Source organism: Mustela nigripes, chromosome 10, assembly GCF_022355385.1.
Source record: "Mustela nigripes isolate SB6536 chromosome 10, MUSNIG.SB6536, whole genome shotgun sequence".
Taxonomy (NCBI): domain Eukaryota; kingdom Metazoa; phylum Chordata; class Mammalia; order Carnivora; family Mustelidae; genus Mustela; species Mustela nigripes.
Window position 1 is genome coordinate 37,001,179 of NC_081566.1, and position 20,370 is coordinate 37,021,548.

The following is a 20,370-nucleotide window of genomic DNA, read 5'->3' on the forward strand; positions in this document are numbered from 1 at the left end:
TTTCTATGTGATGTTCCCAACACTAATCTGAGTAAATATTTCTTTCTTTTTCTTCTTTCTTTCTTTCTTTTTTTTTTTTTTTTTGAATGCCTTCATATCCTAGAAAAACTAGAAAGCCAGCTTAGGGGTTATAATTAAAAATGTAAAAGCTTTGTTTTATAAACATATTTTTTGATATGTATAATATCTTGTGGGGTTTTTTTTTGTTTTTTTTTTTTTAACGTTAAACCTATTCCATCTTCAAGAGCAAACTATATCTCCTATATGATGCCACCCAATTGCCTCTAATAATAGGGTCTAGCTGTGTACCTACTGTGGATTTCCTCCCCAACCCCATTTCTGTTAGTTCTTATAAAAAATAAGAGTTTGTCTTATTTTTTTAAAGAACACAATGTTGGTAATATAAAAAGAATTTCTGAACTTCCAACCCAACTTATGAAATAACTTACCTTCGTTTCTTATGGGCAATCCTTTTTGTTCTGATTAAAACTACAGAACTGTGAGTAATATATAATCATAACACAAAAAAGTCAAAAGTGGGTTGTACTTGTATACAAAAATAAAGTGCATTTATATAGATAATTTATGCTGTTTTACATATTATACATATATAGAGATGAGAAGATATGTTAACAAGTTTTCCTAGATGAATAAAATCCTTAGGCAACTTCAATATATATTATCCACTATTGAATAATAGTTATATTTTACTACATACATATTTTAATGATTATATCTCTTCTCAAACATTTGTAACTAGTTTCTGGGAAAATATTTTCTTTGCCTAAATATATGCAAAACTAAAATTAAACCAACAGCATTTATAGACAAGCAGAACGACTTGGATCAGACTATTTTCTGGGCTTCATTTTCTTCATTTCAGTATGAGAGCTGTATTATAAAATTTCTGTGCTTTCTACCAACCCTCTGATTCTGTTAATTCCAATAAAAATATAAGGCCAAATTATGGAATGAAATTCCCAAGATTGTAGTGAATATTATGTAGGCTAGACAGACATCTATATTTCTCATCGTTTTACAAGCAATCCTGTCACTATAATAATTCATTCTTCAAATTACTCCATCTATAAATTTGACTGCCGACACCCATATGTACATACACGTTCTTTAAAACCATTTCCAGGGAGGGGCTATTTCTGAAAATCGACAGATCTTGTTCAAGAACAAACTATTCTCGGCCAAATGAGAAGCCCTTTGAGATGCAGTGTCTCCTTTTATTTTTATTTATTTTTTTAAAAGGTTTTATTTATGTATTTGACAGACAGAGATCACAAGTAGGCAGAGAGGCAGGCAGAGAGACAGAGAAGGGAAGAAGGCTCCCTGCTAAGCAGAGGATCCGATGATGTGGGGCTCGATCCCAGGACCCTGAGATCATGACCTGAGCCAAAGGCAGAGGCTTTAACCCACTGAGCCACCCAGGCGCCCCACATAGATATATGTATGTATGTATATATATATAAAGTAATAGATGGCTTTGTCAAAGACAAGGATGGAATCAAATGGAAGTGGAAGACATCTGTGTGAGAAAGAGGGACGCTGGGACAATCAGGAAATGGACCCAGCAAGGGATGCCTGTCAGTTAGTGTATCTTTACGACGAGAGGCCTGACTTACTGTTATATTTTGAAGTGTCTTCTTCCCAGACTCTATGCTTAAGTAGCCATATTCTTTAAACTGCCTGACTCCAACAGCTGATGCGGTTGCCACCACAGAAATAGAAATTATAGCTTCCAACCCTTCATTTTATCCCTCTTACCTATAATCCTCTAGTTCCAGTCTGTCTGACCACTTGACAGAGTTTTTTGGTTGTTTTTTATTGTTGTTGTTGTTGGGGTGTGTGTGTGTGTGTGTGTGTGTGTGTGTGTTGTTTTTTTTTTAAATTAGTGCAGCTTTGTGGGACCACTAAATACGCTTTACACACGGAGAACAGTAGATAGCCCTGAAACTTGATGAGAAAAGAAAAATCCTGCTGGGAGCAAAACTGGCATAGAGGGCCCACAATAATTCTCCTCATAAAATTGAGATGAACATGTGTCTCCTTCACAGCCATCATTTACCTAGAGGTCTTTCTTGAAAAACTGCTAAGATTCTTTACAGATTTTACATAAGGATTTTCCCCCCAAAGGCTCACTGGTCTACTTTCATTTGTGTGTTGATTGGCTAGGTCCTTCAAAGACTTCAAGGTTTACTTTTATATTTAAAGAGGGTAAGGATGAAGGCTATTATTTGAATATGGCATTGCACTCAGTGACATCAAGATGCTTATTATAACTTCCCTGATGAGGCGGTCAAAGCGACTCATGGCTCCCAGTACCTTCTAATGTGTATTTAGGTGCCCTGTCGGATGGCTCGCCTAAGTGATGTGGCATCTATTTGATGAAAGGACAGTAAACAACATCAATTATAAAAGACAATCTGCTAATGAGAGGAAGAAAAGGAAGAGAGAGACTGAGAGGAAAAAAGAAGAAATCATCTGTAATGGAAAGAACAAAGCATTGCAACTGAATTAAAAGAAATGTCATACCTTAATCATGTTTTAATTTTAGGGCACAACTGTACTCTTCTTTGGAGACAGAACATATTTCTTCAACTTTTGTGGGACTGTCACTGAAGATGAAGATCAAACTGCTTTCAGTTTCCTTTATGGATTCGTTGCAAATTTTGCCAAGATCCCTATACGAAACAAAAAGATATTAAATGAAACTGAGGCCATGCTAAGCAAATTAGCTACAACTGATTTTTGTCCTCTTACAGGGATGTTTTCCAATCCAACACTCTGTAGAGATCTGCCACATCTCGTGTCCTAATTTTTTCCTTTTCTAGGGCTACAAATTTGGCCCTAGAAAACATTGTCTGGGTTTCCCCACCATAAAATGTCTTGTCAAGTAACAACCAGAAATCCCTGAAAAGATAAAACAGATAGCTTTGGCTAACTTTGCAATGTTAATTAGGTATAAGGATTCATCTTCCTTTGGACGTATTTCCCGTGTTTAAAAAGGTTTTAAAATACTACCTGCCATTACTACAGTTGATAGATAAATAGATTTTATTACCAGACATATTAAATATATTTGCTTTGTTTTTCATCATCTTAATTTCTCTATAGAGACTCATTTATCTAAATAACACAACGTTATCTCTGTATCATTATCCTAGTCTATGACAGCAGTTGAATTTTCGAAAAAGAAAATACTGAATGTGACTAATCGATGTGGTTTTCTCCCTTTCAATTAGGTTAAATGCAGACAAGCACAGTATTATTTTCTTTTTTACCCTTAAATTAGGGAATCTTGGTATTTGGTTAAAAAATTACTGTAAGAAACACTTTTTAGACTGTGTAAGTTTGTTGATCTTCTTAGGTCAGACATACATGTTCTCTCTTCGAGGATACATATATTTTAAAAGATTATCAGTATTTTCCTCAATATCCTCCATATAACAATAAGCTTTCTTTTCATAAATTTCTTCTCTGTGCTTCAGCACCTGAGGTGATGCCCTAGGGGCTGCCAAGGAAGTATGACTGAAGAGGCATGAACGACCCTGTTGGCTGGCACACTAGGAAGTGCACGGAAAACCTCACACGTTCCCCACTGCTGTTCAAGTCCTCAGAGGCCAAGGCAGAAGACTTGGTAGTGAGGGGCGGGGCTTAAGGGAATTTATTTTCTGGGTGGACTTTGGGACATGACCCTGATTCACTTGGGCTCACTCTGCTACTCTGTGCACACTGGCTTAGCAGACACATGACTAACGGGGGAGAAAGTTAATGTCAATATGTCACATATACTTGAGGAAATTTGAGATCACAGAGCATCAGATTCAAAGTTACAGAAACATTCTAAAATGTGTACAAGTACATCAGTGAACCGGTCCGTGGTGTGGTGATTACGTAGCTTTTGCTTGATTTATTTTACTGAATTCACCAGAGACTTCCTTTCTCCATTAATGACATGGGGTTGATCTTCATACTAAACTTTAAACTTTTAAAACACAACAGAAGTTTTACACTCTCTTCCCACTGTGCACACATGTATGTTAGCATTTTGGGAGCCAACACTGCCTTTGAGGATTAATCCCCTTCCCTCAAATTTCCTATGATTGACAAAATTCCTCATATTATATTAAGGAAAACAGGCTCTGAGACTCACTAAACTTACAGTGGCTAAATACGTGTAATTGTGCTCCCAACTCTCAGATATGTGGAACACTCCCTTTTGATAGCAAATAGATGAAGGCTTTGAACATTTGGGTTATTATTATTTTTAAAATTTTTTATTTATTCACTTGACATACAGAGATCACAAGTAGGCAAAGAGGCAGAGAGAGACGGGGAAGCAGGCTCCCTGTTGAGCAGAGAGCCCGATGCAGGGCTCGATCCCAGGACCCTGAGACCATGACCTGAGCCGAAGGCAGAGGCCTTTAACCCAATGAGCCACCCAGGCACCCCATTTAGGTTATTTTTAATAACCTAATTGAAATAGTAGTTTTATTAATTAATGGCATGACTATCTTGTTCAAAATGCTGTATAATATTTTCATTAGATTGGGAGGGACAGCTAGAATGTTTCCTGACATGAATATTGTTGTGGAAATAGAGTTTGTGTAAAACATTTGAGTGGTCATAGGATTTACCTAGGAGTAAAAGATTACCTAAAAGATTCCCGTTTTTCCTCTCAGTCATCTCTTATAAGGTTAGGAAGTACTTTGTTAGTTTCTTTTCTTTCTCTCTCTGATATTCCTATTGACTAAAGGAATTTAAGAACTGCAGGAACTTGAAAGGGAGTGGCACAATACAGAATGTGTTCTCAATTTTTAAAAATTTTATTGTAATTTTTTTAATTAAAATATTCCCCAGTGCATTTTCTTGGACTCTAACCCCTGACAGCTACTATTAATTACAGTTTAACCTGTTAATGGTCCAACACATTTCAACATATATTAAGCCTGTTCCAAATATTCTGCAAATATTGAACCCATCTATTAAGAACAGCATCCTATTGAAAGGATTCGGAGAGAATGTAAGCAGGCTCAATTTGAGAAAGAAGAAAACATAGTCAGTGAGCTCTTTGGTCACAGAAATATTTGAGAGGGGGTAGTCTCCTCAGGAAAGGATAACAAAAGCTAAAGTAAACAGATGAGATTACATCAAACTAAAATGTTTTTTTGCAAATCTGAGGAAAACATTAAAAAAAAAAAAAAGGCAACCTACCGAATGGGAGAAAAACATACATCTGATAAAAGGTTAATATCAAAATTATAAAGAATGTGTATAATTTAATATTTTAAAAAAAAAACCTCTACAGCTTGATTTTAAAAGGGCCAGAGGACCTGAATAGACATTTTTCCAAAGAAGACATACAGATGCACAAAATGAAAAAACATGAAAAAAAATGCTCAAAATGCTCACCATCACTAATTATCAGAGAAATGCAAATCAAAACCACAATGAGATACCATCTCACACCTGTCCGTATGGCTATCATGAAGAAGAAACAGATAGCAAGTATTGACGAGGAGTGGAGTAAAGGAAATCCACACCGGTGAGAATGTCAATTGGTGGAGCCAATGGAGATGCCTCAAAAAATGGAAAACAGAATTATATATGATCCAGCAACTCCTTCCTGGGTTAAGTATTGACGGAAATAAAAGCACCAATTCGAAGAGATGTACCCCTTTGTTCATCACAACATTATTTACAATAGTCAAGATATGGAAGCAGTCTGTGCCCATCCACAGATGAACAGGTAAAGATGGGCGATAGATCGACAAAGAAATATTACTTGGCCATGAACACAAATGAAATCTTGCACTTGAGACAACATGGATGGACCTTCAGGATATTATGCTAGGTGAAATAAGTCAGACAGAAAAAGACAAATACTGTATGATTTCACTTACATGTGGAATCTAAAAAACAAAACAAAACAAAGTAAAACAGAAATAGACTCATTAATACAGGAAATAAGCTGTTGGTTAGCAGAGTAAGGAGGGTTTAGGAGGTTCGCAAAATAGGTGACTGGGATTAAGAGATACAAATTTACAGTTACAAAATAAATAAGTCATGGGGATGCATAAGGAACATAGTCAATAATATTGTAATGATCTTCTGTGGTGACAGATGGTAACTAAACTTATTGTGAGGATCATTTCATAATGCATACAAATATCAAACCACTATGATGTACACCTGAAACTAATAGGTTATTGTATGTTAATTATACTTAACTAATTTTTTTAAAATAAATAAAAGTGACCTCACGGTTTCTTTTCATATACAACTGAATTAGCTTTGCAGGGAATATGAAGTTCAAGAAACACAAACACCCACCAAATGGGGTTCCTGGGTGGCTCCGTCGTGCAGCATCTGCCCTCGGCTCAGGTCATGATCCCAGGGCCCTGGGATAGAGCCCTTCATCAGGCTCCTTGCTCAGCAGGAAGCCTGCCTCTCCCTCTCCCACTCCCCCTGCTTGTGTTCCTTCTCTCGCTGTGTCTGTCTCTGTCAAATAAATACTTAAAATTAAAAATTAAAAAACAAAAAAACAAACCAAAAATACCACCCACCAAAGTTAAAAATCTAAGAAGGCAGGGGGGGAAAAGCTTCTTCCTTCCCTTCAATGGAAAGATCACTTTAAGTCAAAATTTCTAACTTTCTCTCTCTCTCTCCTTCTTTCTTTCGCCCTCTTTCTCTCTGTATATTTATTTATATCACTTGAAGATAAGCTATAGATTAATTCCCTGATTCATTTTGTTCTGTCTTCTTTTTTCGCATATTTCTCCTATCGTCCCTAAATGTTTTGCTGGCATATAAGAATTTAGGTAGGAAGAAAAGCATGAAGCATGACCTTCCATAGCAAATGATGATCTTCCTTTGTCTCTAGTCTGAGCCTTTGCACCCACACACTGCCTGGCGTGTGGAGACCAACCAGACGGCCCTCACTGTTAGATGCCAGAAGGGACTGTGCAAGCCAAGGGCCCTGAGCTCACAAGCTAAAACTTGCATGCTTGGCAAGGCTCAGATGCCAAGGTTTGAATCTCTAATAAACCACTCGCTGCCTCTCCAGTAACGATGCCCTGGGGCTGCGGGGAGGGGATTCTTTTTATAGGAAACATACTCATAAGGATTTAATATTATCTTTCTGAACCCTTTGATTCAATAGGGTTGGTTTTTTTTTTTTTTTTAACTTTCCCCCTTTATTTTGTAGACCCTGTGATGTGAGCCAGTGTTAATTCTTTATGCAACAGTAGTATGTAATCAACATCCCTCCACTGAGCTCAAGATTCTTTTTTCTTTTTAACCATGTGCTTAAAAAAAATAAAATAAAATATCTTGCCACTGAATGTCTTTTTACAGACTGAAAAGACTTTTAGGTTAAACAACATTTGTTAGGCTTTGATGCAATCAAATGCAATTTCAATCTTCTTGAAATATTCAGTCCTGCCTCTCTAAAATTGCACATATGTGTCAGCTTTCAATTTTTTCTCACTAGTGTTTTACACATGAAATCTATTTTCCCTGAGAAAATGGAATCTTTGTGCCTTTGTCTCTCGGTGCGCTGCTCTCAGGCATGTTCTGGCGGGGGCTTTGACTATCGAGGCAATGGGGGAGGGGCCTGGCAGGCATTTGTCAGCTTTCCTTGCATCTGTAATTTCTGGCCACTCAGCAGTATTAGAGGGTCTTAGGAACCGGGTGAGGAAGGTGCGGGGAGAGCTTGTCATTGATGAAAGCCAAACTCCGAATAACTGCCCGATGTTAATGACCGAAGAGAGAGAGAGGAGAGGCTGAAAAACTTTTTATTGTGCTTTAATGAAAAAGATTTTTTTGGAAATGGCTAATTTATAAAATTGCACATGGTAACATTTTCAGATCTCAGTTGAGAATGCCCCTGTCCATATTATGTTACCGATTTCATTGCTTTTAGCTTGGCAAGGGTTCACGAAACTATTTTAATTTTCCACCAGTGGCTTCTGGTTATTCCTGCCCTTATTTCCTCATAACATAACTGACAGCCCAATTAAACATCTGCATTTTTTAATCTGGACTTTCCTCCCATAACTATTTTGCTTTTCTTCTAAAACTTCCAGATGTTTTGGCTCCTTTATGATTTTAATGCATGCAAGTATATTTCCTCCTATTTCAAAGACAGAGAGCTGGATGCACTGACCATATGTTTCTATATAAAAAGCTTTGTAATGCACCAATAATAAGGTTGGTATTTTTGTCTCTTTGTGGATACACTTATGTTAGAATATATCTCATTGTCTTCTAGCACTTTACTATTTGAGTTGATCTTTGAAACATTTTTGAGCTCAGAATTCACATTGTCATATGTTAGTCAATTGCTGTGGCCGATGAAGAACATATCCAACTCTATTATTTCGTTGTCTAGTAATAGGCATAGAAGCTGCTGTGATTTTTTTATTTTAATTATTTCTGCCCCCCCCCTTTTTTTTTCCTGTGAGAGATAAGAACTTGTAAGCTGTGTGAGACAACAATGTATTTTAACTCAGTTTCCGGCTTTATACAGACATTAAAGGAATCATCAATATCTTGCCTTGAAGTGTCTGGACAAGAGTTAAAAGAGTCTCTAATATATTTCAAGAAAACCTGTTTCCCATAATTAATAACAGGAAGCAGGGTAAACAGACACTTGCTGACAAATGAAACTGAAACAGTAACATATACACAGAAACATGGGAAATGAAACAATGCAGCATTGTACAGTTGAGTGGCTCCATTTCCACGTACTTATGCAATACTCACATAAAACTCCAGAGTAAATGATCATTAATTTTACATTTCAAGGCGAATTCTGACCATTTAAACACATGCTTGTAGAGTGTAATCATTTCTCCCACTCATTAGCATTTGAAGTGATCTCACGTTATTTGTATGTTTAACATTTAGGCAGAAAAAACATCATTTCTTGGAACACAGATTTTCTAGACGATCAAGTACATGTGAAGAAAGATAATTAAAAAAAAAAAAACCTGTTATGAGATTTTTTTAAAGGCTCTTCTCCCTGCAAACTTCTGGAAATGAGAACACCTAACAGGATAATTTTGGTGTGTGCAAGGTTGTTTTATGGGTGGGAGGGAGGATATCATCATAAAGTCCCAGGCAAACTAAATGCAACAGTCATTAATTAGACAGGCGCAAAGGATCACTGGGAACTTGACCCACTTGTGCTTGAAGCTTCAGACAAAGCTTCCCAGGGAAGTAATGTGTCTTTATCTTCCAATTGTATCATACAGTGGGGACTCTCTGATCTTAGTACTGACCTTGAGAGCAGCAAACTGATGTGATATGTGCTTTCCCTGCTTCTTAGAAACATTGAAATCACGTTGAGTTTCTTTTTTTCTTTTTTTAACAGCATTAGCCACTTAATTTGCAGTTAATTTTTAGGTATAGATGGTGATCCTTTAAGTGGCAATGTTTTATCACATTTTAAACGGAATTATCCATCCAAGAGCTGTTGAATGCAAATTTTAGCTTTATTAAATGTTTATTATCTGATTTTGCAAGATAAATAGGAAAATAAAGAATGTTGGCAAAAGTGTTTTTATAATTACGATAATGCAAATTAAAGGCTGTATTTTGACTATTCTAAGTGTAATAAAAAGAAACCTAAACTGTGTTACAAAGCCAGAGTTATGAGCTTTCCTGGTAAGCATCCAGTGAGTGACATTTTAACACTAGAAAAATGAGAATGGAAAGTGCCCTGAGTACCAGGGTCAGAGGTGTTTCCCCATGTGTAATACACACCCATGTAACTGAACTAGGATTAAAATTAATTTTTTCTTAGCAAAATCTGCAATAAATATAAGTTTAAATCAGAGGTGTTATACTCAGAGTTGATTGGGTCGATGAAAAATAAACGTGAATTTTCATATTTTGTAAATACAAGGATGACGAAAAGTAAGTATGCCACATTCTGTCTCCACAATCTTATATTCATTGTGGAATTTGAAACCCGCAAAATGAATATCTTGAATTTAAAGAAAAAAATGAATTGACAAAGTTATCAGTGTAAAGCACTGTTCATTGCAAGGGCAAGTAAGATATTTCTAAGCTATAAAATATAGTCAGTTTGTAGAGGAGCAAGAAAAGTGGGTACAAATTTAAAATGATTAAATTTAAAGCATATTTATTTGGATTTTTGTTACGTATAGTGTGGACTACACACGTTAATTATTAGAAGTATGCCAGTCATTAGGATATTTTTTGTTAAAAAAAAAAAAACCCTAAATTTAAAAAATCCTAAATTACAAGACATGCCATTGCAGTTCTCTTTTGTTAGATCCTTAGAGAAAGAAAAGTAAAGCCGAGCAGGTTTAGTACTAGGTTACGCCATTTGCAAATTGATGCTTTGAAAAATAAAAAATATTTTCCCAAAATTCTTAGGTAAGGATCATCATGGAAGACTTTTAAGTATGAACTACAAAATCCTAATTATTAACCATAACTTTTTATGGAAACAATGAAGATAAAAATAATCATGTTCATAGGCAAAATTATTATTGTACCCATTCATGTCACAACATTTGAAGTTATTCTTGGAAATGGTTCTTCCTAAAGATCATATAGATGATATGAGTTACATTGTTCAAAGAAATGATCACACAGCCACCAAGATTTGGTTATACCTATTTCTCAGGTTGGTTAGGTTATAGAATTACCAGTGCCTGACAAGAATAACTTTCCCTTCCTTTCTTTGACTCCATGAGAGTACTATGTCCTAGTTTTTAGATGAAGCTGATGGGCAAAATTTGTATTTAATAAGAGAACAAGAATGAGCTCAGCACATAATTGCCACAGTCAGTAAATCATCTTGCTTATATAGGAAAGGACTAACTAAAATTTCATTTCCTGGAAATGGCGATTTAGAGGGAAAAAATAATATTAAGGATATGAACCTCAATATTATACTGGGCTTGGAGCAATATTTTGATCAAAGAGCTAAAGTAGATAAAGCAAAGATAGACTTGTGTAAATGTTCTAATAGTAATATCTTTCGGCTCAAGTGGCTTGTACGTGGTATGTGAATTTTCCTCTTCTGTTTGTTCATCGTATAAATGCATGTTTGATGGCTTCTCTGTCACACTGTTTTCTAGCTTTTATTTGCTTTTTAGGAAGCTGCCTCAGGAAACACTGATAATCTACCTCCTGACTTCAGTCTTTCCCCCTTTTCTTTTTACTTATGTTTGTATTTGTTTATATATGTAGTCCTTTGTAAACTTTCTCTAAAAGGTATTTCAAAGAGATAAAACATGGATATGATGGAAGGTGTCAAAAATATTTCTTGACTGCTTGGTGACTCTGGCCTTTTAACAGCTTTAGTATCTCCTGTGGTCCACCCGGTACCCAGCAAGTTTCCAATAGGAGCTAGGCAATTTCTGCTGTGACTGTCAGGTGTGAGCTGGGCAATTTCCATTCACACTGTTGGCTGAAGAGATAGGGAACAGTTGGGGTGTTGGTACAGTTCTCTAACAGAGGATTTAGCAGTTTCAACACCCCCCTCACTGTTCCCTCTTTAGCCTCATTGTTATCATCAAACAAAACTCTCAAACTATTTCATACTTCTCAAACAAGAAAATTCTTCCAAGCTTCAGCCAGATTTCTGGATCTCTTTTGGTCTTGCATTTTTGTGTGCTTGAGGTAGCACACCTTGACATATTTCCTATTGCTGTTGTCTTTCTAAACATGCACCCTGCAATATACGCCAAACCTATGGAAGGGAAACATGTTATTTTGTTAATAATGTGCTAGCAGCAGAAACTATTAAGATGAAGAGCATGAACAAAATGATGGTTGTGATGGCACTTACATTGAAACAACAATTAAAATTTTATTTGTAGTATAAATACAGATCAGGACTGGATGTGTACATGGTCTATAAATACCAAGAAATGCTGATTCTTCTGTAATAAACAATAGAACATGCTTAAAATATAAAATCAAGCTTTTTAATTTTTTGCTTTATGATAAGAGCAAATGGCAAACTATTGTGCCATTTAATTGATATTCTTCCTCTTTCTTTTTCTTTTCCTACCCATTACACATAGTACTCCTTCAAGGAAAACCAAATTTGTTTTGCTAGAGAGGAAATTATGTGTATCAATTTTAATTTAGAGTGAAAAAATAAAAGGTAAAAAGTAGGGGATAAAAATATATGTTTATAAAAAAAAATAAAAAATTTTTAAAAAAAAGGTAAAAAGTTAAAAAAAAAGTTTATCTTGGTAGCTTAACAGGTAGAATATATTTCGTCCATAATACATTCAGAAACTGATTTAGTTCTGCTTTACAACATCTGTGGATATTTAAGAACAAAAATAACTTTAAAATGTAATTTGCATTTAAAAAATGTAAATAAAAAATCCGACTGATACTGCTTAAAGTGAGTTCCTGATGTTTTAAAAACCTGTGTATTTTCTTATAGATTACTTAGGAAGCCTAAGTATGCATCATGAATTTTGTTGAATTTTATTTGCTTCCAGATAAAAGGTTTATTGAAACTTTTGAAACACGGTACATAAATACTCCTTGAAAGGGAACTAGAACAATGTGTGCGCAACATTTAGGGACTGATGTTGTTCAAGTCTACATTTCCATTCTGCATAGGATACAATATCCCTTAAGTTTTCAGGTCACTTTTATTGAAGTGTGATAAATAGGCATATCAAATTGTACATAGAGAATGGGACACAAATCAGCTCTGCTTGTTTCTGGGTTTTTTTTTTTCATTCCCTAAATAAGTATTTATTGCTCATATAAACAGGGTATGCGCCCTTTTATTTGGCAGCCCCTATTTTTTTCATTGGTTTCCCCATTTCACAAGGTGGGAAAAGAATCAAAGCCATTTACACATCTCAGGAAAAAATGCATTGAACAGGAAAACCACAGATTTTCTTTGCTTTTTGGTAAGTCTTGCACGTTCTCTTGTAAATTCTATGACAGCATATACCAATCAAGCCAAACTTGCTACATGACTTTAAATTATAATTTCAGATAATAAAAATTCTTTCTTTAACAATGTTTTTTAAGCAAAACCATGCAACTTTTGTTTTTCTTTCAGCAAAACACAGTTAGTTATATATAATACAACAATATTTTTTATAATTAGCTCTTGCAAAGTTAACAGTGTAGATTATGAAATTTATTGTCAACATAGTATAAAAAGAGAACTTCTTTATTTTTTATATTGTTACTAAATTTCCATGCACAATTTCAAGAAAAATGACTTGGTTATGTTGTAAGTCTCTATGAGAAAATATTTCTAATGCTAATTATTAGTTTCATAAACTTAAATATTTGAGATATTTGTGGCTTTGAGGGGCAATGTATTTTTATGTTAATGGGATTAAAAAATTTGGGGCCCTGGAACCCAACAAAACTACCAAATAGCTATTTCATTATACTCTTTCATCATATTTAGTATACTCATTGAAAGCAGAACAGAACATTAAATAGAAGGCACAGAGGATAATACACTCCAATTTCTACTCTTACATAATCTTTTGAAAATATCTAAAATATGCAATCAGGGTTTAAGCATGCCTTGCTTTCAATCAATCCAATTTTTAGAAAGATAGGGCTGAGCATCAGTGACTCTGAGAAGATAAATTATTCTATCCTACTTAGAGTGTATCCACATGCAATCATAGCATCTTCTAAGCCAGGAAATTCACTTGTTCCCCTTAAGATCTGTATGTGAACATGAAAGATTTTCATTGGAAGGGGCTTTAGACACCATCTAACCAAGATACTCTACGTAACCAATATAGAGTGCCATCTTGAATGCCCTTGGTGGTTCTCCATGCTTAAACAAACTCTGTTTCTTTCTGTATTTTAATATATCCTTAGTCCAGTAACTCTGTATGGAATGAATAACCTTGGTAGAAGATGGTTGATGTTTCCTGTTTCTTAAGCTCTTCAGCTATCTTACATCTCCAAATTCTCCTATGATCAAGGGTTAGCACAACATTGACAAGGAATAAAATAAAAAGAGGGATCCAAAGGGAAAATATCTTAAAAGAGATGATGAAACTTATCTTTGATGGGACAGAAAAACGTTAAAAATTCTCTTTGGACACTGGACAAAATGCTCTTTTTTTTTTTTTTTTTCTTTAGGAATAAGCAACTAGTAGGAGTCACCAGATATCAATTACATAGCTTCTGAAGGCAAATAGCAAGATTTTCCTTAGATCATTTAAAATGATTATTTGGGAGTCAAGTCTTCAGAAAGCAAGTGCTGTGTCCAATTCTCTGTTATTCTTCTCATCTTTTGGCCCGAATATCAAGTGTTTAGGGACCATCAATAGCATTAAATTCTATTTGAGTTTTCAGAGGAGGAGGATGAAGAAAAGAGAGAAATGAATGCTTGACTCAAGAGGCTGAGAGTTTATTTGAGTCAGGTGTAGGTCTAGTAGAAATATGCAGAAAAGAATCTTGTGGAGGAAAAATGACTCACAAGAATGTGAGGGGGAAGACTTTTTTAAAAATGTCAATGTCCATATTTCCTGATTAAAATATGGACATTTGCATCATGCTCTGGCAGCTTAGACTCTCTAAGAATACTTCAACTCCTATTCAAGAACAGGAAAAAAAGAATGAGGTAGAACCCTAATGGTCCAGTAAAAAGTATTGTATAGCACAATACTATCATTACAATAAAACCTGTTATCTGATTAGTTAATATTTTAAAGTAAATGCAGAAATGATTAAGAAATTTCTCAGAATTAAAATAAATAGGTCATTGGCTAACATTACACAATAAAAGCTACGTCAATAGTCAAGACCAGAAAGAAACTTACACTTTTCCTTTATTTAAAAAACAGTTTGCTCTGTGATATCTTCAGGTCTGCTTTCAATAACATTTAAATTTTAAACACACATATCTGAAAACAAGACAACAAAGAATATATCACTAATCAAATGTAAGCATTCCTCCACATTGAGTGCCTGTTAAAAATCACTCAAATATGAATTATTGCATCATGGTTTTGAGCCTACAAAATGCAAAGCGCTGATAAAAAATCCAATACAATAATCTTTTGAAAAGAAAACACACCTGTTTTTTTTTTTTTATGAAATGACCCACGAAGTCAATATTCAGAATATTTCCTACTGCTAAAAATACTTTACACATGGCCCTTTAGATCAAAACTCTTCTTGGGTATGGAGAAGAAAACTGGGAAAATCGGAAATACAGTCGGAGGGAACAGTAGCTTTGGAGCGCTGGGATCTGGCTTCACTTCTTTACTTTTCTTTTCTTTTTTTTTTAAGAATTTATTTATTTGCTTGACAGAGAGAGATCACAAGGAGGCAGAGAGGCAGGTGAAGAGAGAGGAGGAAGTAGGCTCCCTGTCAAGCAGAGACCTGATGCGGGACTCGATTCCAGAATGCTGAGATCATGACCTGAGCCGAAGGCAGAGGCTTAATCCACCGAGCCACCTAGGTGCCCCTGGCTTCATTTCTGACACAAAGCATGTCATCCAGGCTTCTTTGAGGACTGGGACTTCTTTGACTTCATTTCTGCATTTACTTTAAAATATTAGCTAATCAGATAATAGGTTTTATTGTAATGATAGTATTGTACTAGACAATACTTTTTACTGGACCATTAGGGTTAACAGAGCTCTCCCCAAAGAGCAAGCGGGAAAATAATGGCCACAATAATAATGATACCATTGGGTCTCTTGGAATAGAGACTTTTTTTTGATTGACATGTGGTAGAACCCTATTCAGTGTAAATCTGAATGAATAATTTGACATAGGTGCTATCTTAAAATACATCCAAAATCCTCAGTACCTTCACTGCTACCACCCTAATACAAGGCATCTGCCTCTCTTGCCTGGATTATGGCCATCACGTCCTGACTGGTCTCCATGCTTCACCCTTATACATTACCACCAACCTAGCCTAACACGCTCATCACAATAGAAGACAGAGTGGTCCTTTTAGGGTTAGAGCCAAATCACATTAAGTGATTATACTCTCCAATAAATTCCGTTTTCGCTCAGAGTAAAATCCCAAGTGGTAACCATGTCCTGCAAGAGCCCTATGAGGTCTCCCCATCCCAAACCCACACAGTATCTCCTGCAACTGTTTCCTTGTTCACTCTGTTTTAACTTTAATGGTCTACTTATCCTTCCTGAAGCACCTTAATCACATTCTTTCCCCAGGGCATTCACGCCTGCAGTGCCCCCATCTGCAAAGATTTCTTTGAATATTCATTTTGCTCCCACCACCCTTTCATTCAAAAGTTAGCTCAAGTACTACCTTGTCATAGCGGTCTTCCCGGACAGCCTTATATAAAATTTCATATCCCACTTACTGCCTGCCACCTTACTGATTGTATAGATGTATTTACTGTAAGCAGAGAATGTGTTTACTCTGGTCTTTTCAGTAATTAGAAGAGTGTCAGCCTTAAGATATAGGTACTCGGGGCGCCTGGTTGGCTCAGTGGGTTAAAGCCTCTGCCTTTGGCTCAAGTTATGATCCCAGGGCCCTGGGATCGAGCCCCGCATCGATCTCTCTGCTCTGCGAGGAATCTGCTTCCTCCTCTCTCTCTCTCTCTGCCTCTCTACCTACTTGTGATCTCTGTCAAATAAATAAATAAAACGTTTTTTTAAAAAGATATAGGTACTCAATAAATATGCATTGAGTAACAGATGAATGGATAGGAATCAGTCTTAGAGGTATATAAGCCATTAAATCTCTTAAGATTCCATCTTTTTCTTGTATTCCAGTCACCTCTTCTAATCTTAACAATGGTATCTCTCTATGTGGTTCATTTATTTCTCCAGGTTTATTCTTTGATGAGCTCTTTATCCGTATTTATAATGATTAATACTTAGTCTTATTAAAAATCTGTAAAAGTAACCATTGTCTTCAGTTCTGGCCATTTATTGGTCACAGATTCATAAAGTCACATTAAAGGAAATGTGATTTATATGATAAAATTCTACAACTCCTATCTGATTCCCTCAATTCCCAAGGTTTTTGTATTCAACTTATAAAGAAAATTGGGACCATCTGCTTATTACAATTTGGACAGAGAACATTTAGGACTCTTAAAATGACTAGAGCTACTGAATTCTTACAGCCAATGCTTGTATTTTTGCAGGGGTTTTTCTAAGTCCTCACCCATCCATTCAGTATTTCAACAAATACTCACTTTGCACGCACTACATTAAGGGCACTCTGCTGAGTGATTGGGATCCTACCTTCAAGGACTGGTCTTCTAAGGATGCAAAGACAATAACACAAGGAACAAAGTGTTACATACCCTGAAAGGGATAGAGCTGAAAGGCTATCAGGGTTTAAAGAAGAGATTAAGCCCAGCAGTGACAGGGAGGTGTACTGGAGAAGGTGGTGAGTTGGGCTACATTTGGGCATTTGGAGAAGAGCAGGGGAAAAATCATTTCAATAGGAGGAAATAGCATAGGCAAACTAGGGAGGTATATGGAAAACAAAACAATAGGTTCACATAAGAATGGGAAACCTTGGGCTATGACTGTTTATACACTTAACTTCTCTGTATAAGAACATACTAACTCTAAAACATAGTAAGGCCTACATTTAAATGCACTTGTGTATACATTTGAAAATATGCATTTAAAAAAACTAAAAATTTCCATTGTTTTCCCTAGCTTTGTATTTTGAAACAAAAAGAAATTTTCAATGACCTCAATGCATTAGAATATTCATAAATCATAATCCCATATTATCACAGGTAATGGACCCATACCTAGCTTTGAGCACTTGAAGAAAAAAATTACATAAATTTTTAAACCATTCTTTATACGCAGTATAATTGGGAAACGTGCCATATACGTTAGGTCACATTGTAAGTGTGTTAACATGATCAGATCTTTGCTTATGTGGCACGATGCATGCCTACATATGCACATTGAGACGGTTTTCATGTTTTGTGCAAGCAGTGAATATAAACATGCCAAACCTCCTGAGAAATCTTAGGGTAATACTATTCTTCCATTTTTGTACTTCTAGTGAGAGTGAACGTTTTATCTTCTATGTGCAATTTATAATTTCACTATAGCTTTCACGATCCATTGCATTACCAGCAAATATGTGGCAAAGGAAGGGAATATTACTTTCAGTTAGAATGTCAGCATTGTGCATTTTCCACATCTGAAAGCATCTTAGACTTTATATAGCATCATTTTCAAATGAAAAATGTTACTGTTCCCTTACAAAGTGGGTATTGAGCAAGGCAGAGCCAAGCCACCATCAGCCCCTTAGTGTCCAGGCACGTGTTTTTAGGATTAACCACCCAGAGTTCTTCCTTATGGGGTTGCATTCGCTTTTTACACTTTCAAGAATAAAATTATATTTAGCCTGAAACTACCTACACTGACTTAAATGTGTAAATGAGGACAATATAAGGGGGGAAATAAAAGGCTCCACGTTTTAGTGTTTTGTTTTGAGAGTAAACCATCTGGGAAAAAACACACGTTATAGTTCATGCTTGGATCATGATTTAATTTTCTGGCAAATCCAATGTTACTTCATCTGAACGGATGCCTGAGTTATCCTTCTAAAATGCAAATCTGAACCTGCCATTCTTTCTGTTTATAATCCTCCAATGACCAAATGACCCCTGATTACCTGATGCGTAGCAAGCACTTCATGGCTGTGGGAAGGAACCATGTGTTTACGAATAAGCTACATGGGATTCTCAGAATAGAGTACTCCCAATGGGTATACTGAGTAAACGCTTCTGTAAACCCAAGGTGTTCTGTGGGAATGCTAGAGCGGACTGCCTTCAGACCCAAACTGCAACTCTTCCCTGGGTCTCCAGCCTCCTGGCCTGTGTTAGAGTTCGGACTTGTCAGCCTCCTCAGTTGCATGAGCAACTTGTTCAAAACAATCTCTCTCTCTCTCTCTTTTAGTGTCTACACATATACTCATACGCATACGCACGAACGCAAGTGCACAGACACATCCAGTTGGTTCTGTTTTTACGGAAAATACCAACCGCTACAGGGAGGTTGGATGTCTTAAAGATGGCTATCTGAATACCAACCAGCCTCTTCAGGTAGGTTTTGCCATGTAATTCCTTGTTAAATCCTGTCACAGACTCCCTCTTAGAATTATTTTAGAACTAGGTCAGTAGAGATCTGTTGGGTGCACTGGCTTCACCTTTGTACTCGAATTATTCCCACACGCAGGACTGACTACCCCAGTAGTCACTATTACATCTCTAGAATGTCTGTGATGAAAAGAAGCAACTTTGAAGGTTATTTCTGCTATGTCACATCCTGCTGTTAGCTGCCCCAGGAGGCAAAGGGTTGATATCAGTGGAAGGGCTGAGAACAGAAGACAGTAGGGGAGAAATAGGAGAGAACTCCACACCTCCATCAACATTCTGGGCAAAATTGTTTCCAATATCTGCAAAAATTAATTAATACTATATGGTGAAATGACTTGTCTAGAGATGTCTTCTTCCCCATTACAATTTTAAGTATTTGTGGAAGAATTTCATCAAATATGAATCTCAGATAACGAAACTTTTCATATGATGAATTTTTTTTTCTAGTTATTTGCTATGCCCTGTTATTTTAAGTATTAAGTAGTGAGGTGGTTTTAGAAGGAGCCATTTTAGAAACACTGACTGGAATCCTTCATTTAAAAGGAGATGTTTAATTTGATGGTGAAACCAGAGTTGAATGGTTGGTAGAAGGGTAGGCAGAGGTTGAGAAGCAATTTGGGGGGGGGGGGGGGATGGCTTGGGTGAAGGATCACTTTGCTTTACTCTTTACAATTTGGAACCTGTATCTCAGCCTTGGGGAGAATAAAGGGAATTTGCCTCTGGTGCGAATCTCCAAGGGCTCTCTACCCAAGGCTCTGAATGGAAACTTCTGGCAATCACTACAACCTTTGGTCATGACTGTTACTTGTGGAGAACTCTCTCCTTTTATATATATATGTATATATATACATATATATATAATTTTTTAGTGGCCTTCAAGAATATTAACTTAGATAAAGAATCAAAGATGGGATTTTTTTTCACTCTAAAGCTGTATTTTACTATTTCTTCTTTTTTCTTTTTTTTTTAAGATTTTATTTATTTATTGATAGACAGAGATCACAAGTAGAGAGAGGCAGGCAGAGAAAGGAAGGGAAGCAGGCTCCCCGCTGAGCAGAGAGCCCAATGTGGGGCTTGATCCCAGGACCCTGGGATCATGACCTGAGCTGAATGCAGAGGCTTTAACCCACTGAGCCACCCAGGTGCCCCTACTATTTTTTCTACTGTATATTCTACTGCCTTTTATTTCTTTTATGCATATCTCTATGGGGGAAAGCCCCTTCTCCTGCTCCTGACT

At 36.2% G+C, this 20,370-nt stretch overlaps 1 long non-coding RNA gene across 1 annotated transcript in view; it reads right to left on the reverse strand.

Moving 5' to 3' along the window:
* The window catches only part of LOC132026151 (uncharacterized), a 64,902-nt gene that overhangs the window by 25,727 nt on the left and 18,805 nt on the right, over positions 1-20,370 (reverse strand). Inside the window, exon 2 of the long non-coding RNA XR_009406798.1 lies at positions 2,545-2,693. This is a non-coding gene — a long non-coding RNA (uncharacterized LOC132026151). The remainder of the gene's footprint in view (positions 1-2,544; positions 2,694-20,370) is intronic.